The 10,880-nt window shown below is 42.9% G+C and overlaps 1 pseudogene; it reads right to left on the bottom strand.

Moving 5' to 3' along the window:
* Positions 1–7,070: 7,070 nt before the first annotated feature.
* On the bottom strand, positions 7,071–9,916 carry LOC124647762 (annotated as a pseudogene).
* Between the last annotated feature and the right edge of the window lie 964 nt (positions 9,917–10,880).

Genomic DNA, 10,880 nt, shown 5'->3' with positions numbered 1-10,880 from the left:
CTCGAGGGATGTAATATTTGCGGAATGGTACTTCGTGAATGTTATATCAACGACTGGCATACTACAACATGCAGTGGTATGCAGGGTCACCACAATAATCCCATTGCTTTAAATTGTAATGATTTAGATTTTGATGATTGCCACATCTCTGAAGTTATAAAGTTCTTACAAAAACTTGCTAAGAGTCCCAATGCTAGCGCTGTAAACTTGGCTTTCACAAAACATATTACAAATGCTCTCATAAAAGCTAGAGAAGAGAAACTAAAACTTGAAACTTCTATTCCTAGAAAGCTAGAGGATGGTTGGGAGCCCATCATTAAAATGAGAGTCAAAGATTTTGATTGTAATGCTTTATGTGATCTTGGTGCAAGTATTTCTGTTATGCCTAAAAAAGTCTATGATATGCTTGACTTGCCACCATTGAAGAATTGTTATTTGGATGTTAATCTCGCTCGATAATGCTAAAAAGAAACCTTTGGGGAGAGTTGATAATGTTCACATTATGGTTAACAATAACCTTGTCCCCGTTGATTTTGTTGTCTTGGATATTGAATGCAATGCATCTTGCCCCATTATATTGGGAAGACCTTTTCTTCGAACCGTTGGTGCTACTATTGATATGAAGGAAGGTAATATTAAATATCAATTTCCTCTCAAGAAAGGTATGGAACACTTCCCTAGAAAGAGAATGAAATTACCTTATGATTCTATTATTAGAACAAATTATGATGTTGATGCTTCACCCTTTGATAACACTTGAGTTACACTTTCTGCGCCTAGCTGAAAGGCGTTAAAGAAAAGCGCTTATGGGAGACAACCCATGTTTTTACTACAGTATTTTTGTTTTATATTTGAGTCTTGGAAGTTGTTTACTACTGTAGCAACCTCTCCTTATCTTAGTTTTATGTTTTGTTGTGCCAAGTAAAGTCTTTGATAGTAAAGTAAGTACTAGATTTGGATTATCATGTGAGTTCCAGATTTCTTTGTTGTCATGAATCTGGGTCTACCTCCCTGTAGGTAGCTCAGAAAATTAAGCCAATTTACGTGCATGATCCTCAGATATGTACGCAACTTTCATTCAATTTGAGCATTTTCATTTGAGCAAGTCTGGTGGCCTAATAAAATCCATCTTTACGGACTGTTCTGTTTTGACAGATTCTGCCTTTTATTTCGCATTGCCTCTTTTGCTATGTTGGATGAATTTCTTTGATCCATTAATGTCCAGTAGCTTTATGCAATGTCCAGAAGTGTTAAGAATGATTGTGTCACCTCTGAACATGTGAATTTTTATTGTGCACTAACCCTCTAATGAGTTGTTTCGAGTTTGGTGTGGAGGAAGTTTTCAAGGATCAAGAGAGGAGTATGATGCAATATGATCAAGGAGAGTGAAAGCTCTAAGCTTGGGGATGCCCCGGTGGTTCACCCCTGCATATTGTAAGAAGACTCAAGCGTCTAAGCTTGGGGATGCCCAAGGCATCCCCTTCTTCATCGACAACATTATCAGGTTCCTCCCCTGAAACTATATTTTTATTCCGTCACATCTTATGCACTTTGCTTGGAGCGTCGGTTTGTTTTTGTTTTTTGTTTTGTTTGAATAAAATGGATCCTAGCATTCACTTTGTGGGAGAGAGACACGCTCCGCTGTAGCATATGGAAAAGTATGTCCTTAGGCTCTACTCATAGTATTCATGGCGCAGTTTCTTCTTCGTTAAATTGTTATATGGTTGGAATTGGAAAATGCTACATGTAGTAATTCTAAAATGTCTTGGATAATTTGATACTTGGCAATTGTTGTGCTCATGTTTAAGCTCTTGCATCATATACTTTGCACCCATTAATGAAGAAACACTTAGAGCTTGCTAATTTGGTTTGCATATTTTGTTTCTCTAGAGTCTAGATAACATCTAGTATTGAGTTTTGAACAACAAGGAAGACGGTGTAGAGTCTTATAATGTTTACAATATGTCTTTTATGTGAGTTTTGCTGCACCGTTCCTCCTTGTGTTTGTTTCAAATAACCTTGCTAGCCTAAACCTTGTATCGAGAGGAATACTTCTCATGCATCCAAAATCCTTGAGCCAACCACTATGCCATTTGTGTCCACCATACCTACCTACTACATGGTATTTATCCGCCATTCTAAAGTAAATTGCTTGAGTGCTACCTTTAAAATTCCATCATTCACCTTTGCAATATATAGCTCATGGGACAAGTAGCTTAAAAAACTATTGTGGTATTGAATATGTACTTATGCACTTTATCTCTTATTAAGTTGCTTGTTGTGCGATAACCATGCTTACGGGGACGCCATCAACTATTCTTTGTTGAATATCATGTGAGTTGCTATGCATGTCCGTCTTGTCTGAAGTAAGAGAGATCTACCACCTTAATGGTTGGAGCATGCATAATGTTAGAGAAGAACATTGAGCCGCTAACTAAAGCCATGAATCATGGTGGAAGTTTCAGTTTTGGACATATATCCTCAATCTCATATGAGAATAATAATTGTTGTCACATGCTTATGCATTAAAGAGGAGTCCATTATCTGTTGTCCATGTTGTCCCGGTATGGATGTCTAAGTTGAGAATAATCAAAAGCGAGAAATCCAAAATGTGAGCTTTCTCCTTAGACCTTTGTACGGGCGGCATGGAGGTACCCCATTGTGACACTTGGTTAAAACATGTGCATTGCAAAGATCCGGTAGTCCAAGCTAATTAGGACAAGGTGCGGGCACTATTAGTATACTATGCATGAGGCTTGCAACTTGTAAGATATAATTTTCATAACTCATATGCTTTATTACTACCGTTGACAAAATTATTTCATGTTTTCAAAATAAAAGCTCTAGCACAAATATAGCAATCGATGCTTTCCTCTTTGAAGGACCATTCTTTTTACCTTTATGTTGAGTCAGTTCACCTATCTCTCTCCACCTCAAGAAGCAAACACTTGTGTGAACTGTGCATTGATTCTTACATACTTGCATATTGCACTTGTTATATTACTCTATGTTGACAATTATCCATGAGATATACATGTTACAAGTTGAAAGCAACCGCTGAAACTTAATCTTCCTTTGTGTTGCTTCAATACCTTTACTTTGATTTATTGCTTTATGAGTTAACTCTTATGCAAGACTTATTAATACTTGTCTTGAAGTACTATTCATGAAAAGTCTTTGCTTTATGATTCACTTGTTTACTCATGTCATTACCATTGTTTTGATCGCTGCATCCACTACATATGTTTACAAATAGTATGATCAAGGTTATGATGGCATGTCACTTCGAAATTATCTTTGTTATCATTTTACCTACTCGGGACGAGCGGAACTAAGCTTGGGGATGCTTGATACGTCTCCGACGTATCGATAATTTCTTATGTTCTATGCCATATTATTGATGATACCTACATGTTTTATGCACACTTTATGTCATATTCGTGCATTTCTCGGAACTAACCTATTAACAAGATGCCGAAGTGCCGGTTGCTATTTTACTGCTGTTTTTGGTTTCGAAATCCTAGTAACGAAATATTCTCGGAATTGGACGAAATCAAGACCCAGGGGCCTATTTTGCCACGAACCTTCCAGAAGACCGAAAAGCATACGAAGTGGGGCCACGAGGTGGCGACACCACAAGGCGGCGCGGCCAAGGGGGGCACGCGCCGCCCTGTGGTGTGGGCCCCTCGTCAGCCCTCCGACTCTGCCCTTCCGCCTACTTAAAGCCTCCGTCGCGAAACCCCTGATGCGAAAAACCACGATACGGAAAACCTTCCGAGACGCCGCCGCCGCCAATCCCATCTCGGGGGATTCCGGAGATCTCCTCCGGCACCCTGCCGGGAGAGGGGATTCATCTCCCGGAGGACTCTACACCGCCATGGTCGCCTCCGGAGTGATGAGTGAGTAGTTCACCCCGGACTATGGGTCCATAGCAGTAGCTAGATGGTTGTCTTCTCCTCATTGTGCTTCATTGTTGGATCTTGTGAGCTGCCTAACATGATCAAGATCATCTATCCGTAATACTCTATGTTGTGTTTGTCGGGATCCGATGGATAGAGAATACCATGTTATGTTAATTATCAAGTTATTACCTATGTGTTGTTTATGATCTTGCATGCTCTCCGTTATTAGTAGAGGCTCGGCCAAGTTTTTGCTCTTAACTCCAAGAGGGAGTATTTATGCTCGATAGTGGGTTCATGCATGCATTGACACGGGACAGTGACGAGAAAGTTCTAAGGTTGTCTTTGTCTTGTTGTCACTAGGGATAAAACATTGATGCTATGTCCGAGGATGTAGTTGTTGATTACATTACGCACCATACTTAATGCAATTGTCCGTTGCTTTGCAACTTAATACTGGAAGGGGTTCGGATGATAACTCTGAAGGTGGACTTTTTAGGCATAGATGCGGTTGGATGGCGGTCTATGTACTTTGTCGTAATGCCCAATTAAATCTCACTATACTTATCATGACATGTATGTGCATTGTTATGCCCTCTCTATTTGTCAATTGCCCGACTGTAATTTGTTCACCCAACATGCTTTTATCTTATGGGAGAGACACCTCTAGTGAACTGTGGACCCCGGTCCATTCTTTTATACTAAAATACAAATCTGCTGCAATACTTGTTTTTACTGTTTTCTCTGCAAACAATCATCTTCCACACAATACGGTTAATCTTTTGTTACAGCAAGCCGGTGAGATTGACAACCTCACTGTTTCGTTGGGGCAAAGTACTTTGGTTGTGTTGTGCAGGTTCACGTTGGCGCCGGAATCTACGGTGTTGCGCCGCACTACATCCCGCCGCCATCAACCTTCAACGTGCTTCTTGGCTCCTCCTGGTTCGATAAACCTTGGTTTCTTTCTGAGGGAAAACTTGTTGCTGTGCGCATCATACCTTCCTCTTGGGGTTCCCCAACGAACGTGTGAAATACACGCCATCATTGCCTGCATGTTTTTCGGTGCACAAGGTGAGGTGGGTGTCTGTAAAATTGATATTAGCCGTCACACCTATCTCCCCATGCTTTGAGACCACCTCACGGCCAGGGGCGGATCCAGCATACCTGTTGCCTGGGCACTTGCCCAGGCTTCAGTCTTGGATTCCTTGGTTAAAATTGCACCTTGCTTTAATATTTTCTTTGAATTAGACTTCAGTTTTGTTATATGCCCAGGCTTCGTAAAAATCCTAGGTCCGCCTTTGCTCACGGCCAATGTGTCGGCAATGTCACAACAACATGCTCGGAGGTGGTACACCTCGTGTGGTAGAGAGTCAGGTTTAGAGGTGTTGCCATGCCGTTGGCCTCATTTTTCTGTAGTGTTATATATATATGTGGGAAGGCTGGACTATCTAACTACCGGTAGCAACATGGTCGGGGGGCTTAGAAACGGGAGGATTGGGGGATTCGATCTTTCATAGAACACAAAGCCCTCTTCGATCATTTACCGCTAAAAAATGTGCCCACCTATATCAAAAATAAATGTTCATGTAGTTTAAAAAGTATCCACATATATTAAAAATGTTCTTACATCTGACAAAGATGTTTATATTTTGAGAAAAATGTTCAAGTTTTTTGAGAAATGCTCAAATGTTTTTATGTGCGTAAATAATAATATTTATTATTGTATTTTCCAAGAACAGAGAACGAAGTAGTAACATCAAAACAAATAAAATGAAAGAAACAGTCAAGAAAAAACATTGAGTCCCATCGGCTGGCCCATGTCAATGTAGAATCCTACCAATCGCCCTATGGAAAGCGACGTGGCCTCCAGAGAACCTCTGTTCTACCGCCCGCCGGTTCCCCTCGCCTCCGGTGGCCTGCCAGCCGCCATCGAGCCGTCCTCTCCGTTCCCTGGACACGGGTGGGGAGGCTCCTGTTAAATCAGCACACGCGCTGGATGGCGGACTGCTCTGCTGCCTGACGAAATGGAGAGCGCGGGCAGGGCCGCCCGGCAAGTGCTCGACGAAATGCCCGGAACTCTTGTGCAGCACCGTGTCACTCAAGTCCAGGAATTCGTGGGACTTGGCGTCGAGAACAGGCAAGAATTGAGCTCAGATGTGATGCCTGACATAAACTACCTGCACACTCCGATTCCAGGTATGTTACCTGTCTATCGGTTCCTAACGCTTCTTGGCTTGTGTTTGCATTTTTCCATCCTGACATTGCTTGAACACGTGCATTTTGGGTGTGATCTGCACTAGCTGAACAAAAGTTTGAAAATATCTGTGAGTTGGTACAGAAGTACCAAGATGGTTAATCGTCTGATAGCAACTTCAATCGTCGTGCTGCTTCTCTTGCCCTGAAAATGTCTGCCGTCCCACTCGCTCGGCGTGTTAAGCGACCAAATGCTGGAGTCCATGCCATGTGCTTTTGAGGACTGCCTTTTCTCTTGCTAGTGACAATGTCCGCAGTTTAATCAAATAAGCAGACAAAACATGACCTGATGCCTTAACTTTTCTCATCACAAGTTGATTGATGCGGAATTTTCTTGGTGTCTTTGGTCTTTGTTTGATAGAATGACCAGGCAGCATAGGCTCCGATATAGACAACAATAACAGGGATGGCTAGACAGATGAGATGTCTCCCACTCCCTCGGGCTGCCTGCTGCCCAGGTGGCCAAGCATGTTTAGCAAAATGGACATGTGCATTGGCCAGAGTAGCAACTTTTTGGTGTGTATCATCATTGGAAGAAGCATTATTTGTCCCGAGGATCCAATTGCTGGATCAGAGGACACAGCGCTGCTGCATCTGCCAATTTGACCATGGGCTTTTGTATCCCGGCTGCGAATCCAGAAGAAAATGACCAGTTGCAAGATTACAAAGGCAAATACTACAGCAACCAACGTTAATACATAGATGGAAGTTCCTAGCTGGTGTGAGTTTCCAACTATTCGAAGTAGAGAAATCCTCTTCAACAGTTCAACTAGTTAGCTGGTCATTTCTCTACACAAATGTGGAAATAAAATGAACTAGAATACAACAAATCTGCAAGCAAATGAAATGGATTAGAGGCACCGTTGATCGTACACAAATCTCCCAAATTGATCATGTTCAATACATAAGTAAACATGACTATCGTGGGTATGTTGCTGAAATCTCAAACTCTTGCTCCATACTATATTGTCTGGTAGACTCCTTGTAACTTCTTCCACTTTCAGTCCATGAAAAATCTATTGATGGACCAACTTTCTCAGATTTTGTCACGGCCACATCACCTAGATGTTTGGGTGATTGAACACTTTCCAGTGCCAACTCTACCTGCCTCATGGTTGGACGACCCTCTCCTGTTAGTTTTATGCATGCTACTGCAATCGCAGCCACTTCATCGACTTCTTTGCCTCCCTCTTCTACAACTTGTGGGTCTAATATTTGCGATAGTTTTCCTTCTGCAAGTAAGGCAGAAAAATGTGCAACAAGGCCATCACCTTCAGATGACATATATAAAAATGGCTTTTGTCTAGTCAGCATTTCGACAAGCATGACACCGAAGCCATAAACATCACTTTTCTCGGTCAGCCTTCCAGTGTAGAAGTACATAGGGTCCATATATCCTATTGTTCCTTGCACCATTGTTGTCAACCCTGATTTATCCACAGGAACATATCTGGAAGCTCCGAAATCGGCTACCTTTGCTGTCAGAGTGTCATCCAAAAGTATGTTAACTGACTTGATATCTCGATGTATGATAGGTATTGAAGCTGTCGAGTGAAGATATGCTATAGATTTAGATGTTTCAATTGCTATCCTTAACCTATCATCCCATGAAAGTGATTTTGGTCCTTGGACATGAAGATGACCATGAAGGGTACCATTGGATATGAACTCATAAACCAACATTGGCACTTCTGTTTCAAGACAGCAACCATAGAGTTTCACCACATTTCTATGGTTGATTTGTGATAGAATGGCAACCTCATTGATAAACTCATCAATCTCCTTCTGAATCACCTTCTTTGGTTTCTTGATGGCTACGACATGGAGATCCGACAAAATTCCTTTATATACGGTACCATGTCCTCCGCCACCAAGTTCACGGGCTTTATCAAAATTGTTTGTCGCCTTCTTCAACTCTTCTAAGGATATGATCATTCTTTCTGAAATATCAGCCTTCTGGGATACCAATTGTTGCAGCAACTGTCCGCGGTTCTGCTCAAAGAACTTGCGCTTCATCATTTTTCTCTATGATATTTCAGCTTTTTGGAAACGAGGATTGCCATCAGAACAAAAAGTACAATGCCAGCCCCACTAGTAACTCCTATAACTGCGCTCAAACCTGAGAGAATGTATATTACAGAAATTATGAGAAAGCCAAGTCTGAGTAGTAAATCAGAACACCAGTAAGTTCATATATACTCGCGGGAGATAGAAGCTGTAGCAGTGATCACCTTTAAAATACTTGCGGCCACCTGCAGAGATAAACAAAGAGTAAGAACTGCCGTAATTACATACATATATATACTAGAGAAACAGCTAGGGAAAATTAACCACTGGCACATTTATACGTTTAAGGGCATGCTAACCTTTGCATCCGTCGACGTGGTAGGGATTTCCGGTGTAACCTTCGGCACAGTGGCACGTATAGCCTCTGATCCTTTGTTTACAGAGGCTGTTCTTTCTACTACAGATGCCAGGACACTTAAGATACTGCTGCTGCGAGCTCAAGTTGGCTGGCGGCCGTGAGCCAGCGGCGGACTGTAACTGCATGACCTCCCAGTCTAGAACAACGGGAATGTCCAGGCTGGGAGTGTGGTGCGGCAGCTCGGTGGACACACGACGCTTACGGAACCACCCCTCCTCTGCGATGAGTGCATACGAGTGCGGCGATCTCTCATCCCAGGCACTGTTGGAGTCCATCCAACCGATCCAGAATTCCTTGGGCCAGCCATCCCTCGACATGGAGATGCGTGCCTGGCAGCAGCCAGTTCCATAACAGTACTGGTCATCATCTTCGTCATGGTCGACGATGTAGGTGCCGTCCTCGTTTGAGGGGCAGAATGAGGAGCAGCTGCTGAGGATTGCTGGTTTCCCGGCGCCCAACAGCCCCGCCTGTACTCCGCACCCCATCAGAATGAGCTCGTTGCTGGTCGACAGTGAGTAGGGCCACTCATCCCAAAGGCTGAATTCTATGGAACCCCCACCCGTGCCATAGCGACCACCGTACATATCAAGAACTAGGCCAGTGTTGACGACGCGCACAGTGTTGTTGAGCAGGGAGATGTCAATGACTTGGAAGTTGCCGAGCATCAGCCGTGGGGCGTGGTGGTTGCTTGTGTCGCACGTGAGGTTGAACCCTGGCAAGTAGCATCCGAGAGGGCCTATGCCGAATGGGTATGGCAGGGTCATGTTGCCGCAGGACGTAATGCATTTACCTGCAGGGGCATGCAAAAACCACCTTAGTTATTCATTGTATCCAGCACAATCAAAGCAAAAGCTAACTATACCTTCGATTCAAAAGGTAGATGCTATTTGAATTATTTTGCCAGCAAAAGATTTTTAAATCATTGAGTGTATGAACCTATGAAATCAAAAGTGACAGTATCTAAAACACCCAACATATATTTTTAAGCAGCAAAAGTAATCAATTTGTAGTGGTAGTACTAGTACATCGCTTGCCTGTGAGGAAAGGGAAGCAGCCTCCAGGAGTGTAGGGGTCGCCCTGGGTACCCCATGGGCACTCACACCTAGGGAACGTATCACCTGAAAATGGACTACTTCCTGCAAATCTGCAAATTCCGGTCCATGTCGTCGGATTTGTTTCAAACGGTCAGATCTCATGTCCTGGTTCCACCACCATGCAGTTTGTAGAAAACCCCCTTACACATCTATTATCTGCCTCTTCTATCCCCGTCCCCTTGTGTCGGTACAGCAGGAGCAAACAGAATCGTGAAATCCCCTTTCTTCATCTCCCTGCTCCCCATTCCCCATCCGAGATCGAGCGGGATAGCTCCATGGCTACGGCGCCCCAAACGGGTTGGTCCAGCACGCCACTGCCCATCTACGTCCTTGCTCGCACGCAGCTCCAAGCCCCATTTCTCCGCGTCGATCTGTGCGCCGCCAGGATCTTGCTCGACGCCGTTCAAAGCTTTGTTCTTGTGCCGCCCGAGCTCCCTTGGTCCTCAACGCCACTGCCTTCTACCTAGATGCACCCAGTTTAGGAAGCAGGAGGTCCATTTGCATCGAGCACCAAGACACTCACAGTTCAAGTGGAGCACCTGAATCTATGGTTACTTATTTCAGTTCGTACCTGGGACTACGACGAGGTAAGTTTAATTTTCTGGCATTCCTGCTTAATTAAGTCAAATAAAGCATACTTGTGTGTACCTTCTGAACATATGGTGCAGTAACAAATTCAACATGAGTTTTTAGTTTATTAGTCTCTACAAGGAGAGTCATCTTCGATAAGTTTGCACCACTACCAGATGATAATAGATCAACATTATTTTGATCCCACATTTTTAGTTTATTAGTCTCTACAAGGAGAGTCATCTTAAGCCTTCATGTTATCTTTCTTTTTGACTTCAAAAGGATACTTGCCTTCTTATAGTACATGCTACAAAATATTTATATTCTTTTTGTAATTCACACAGATTATTTCCTGAAATTTAAAGGATTTTCCCACTACCCTCTTATTGGCATCTCATTAAACTTGTGCATTTTATCTGCAGAAATTTGAAGCAGATGCCACCGCGAGATAGCTATTCTATTGTCGGATTCAAAATATGTATTTATAATCTAGAATTTATGTATTAGTTGACATTTCTAGAACTTGTCCAAATGCAAAGCTTTGTACCCGCCACCTGATGTTTGTGCTATGCTAAATTGACCCACATGATGGTTTCAGAATAAAGCATGCGTGTGCTGGAGACGTGCTGCTTAATTGAT

The sequence above is a fragment of the Lolium rigidum genome, chromosome 1, assembly GCF_022539505.1.
Source record: "Lolium rigidum isolate FL_2022 chromosome 1, APGP_CSIRO_Lrig_0.1, whole genome shotgun sequence".
In the NCBI taxonomy this organism is placed as follows: Eukaryota; Viridiplantae; Streptophyta; class Magnoliopsida; order Poales; family Poaceae; genus Lolium; species Lolium rigidum.
This window is presented reverse-complemented; position numbering and strand designations above follow the sequence as displayed.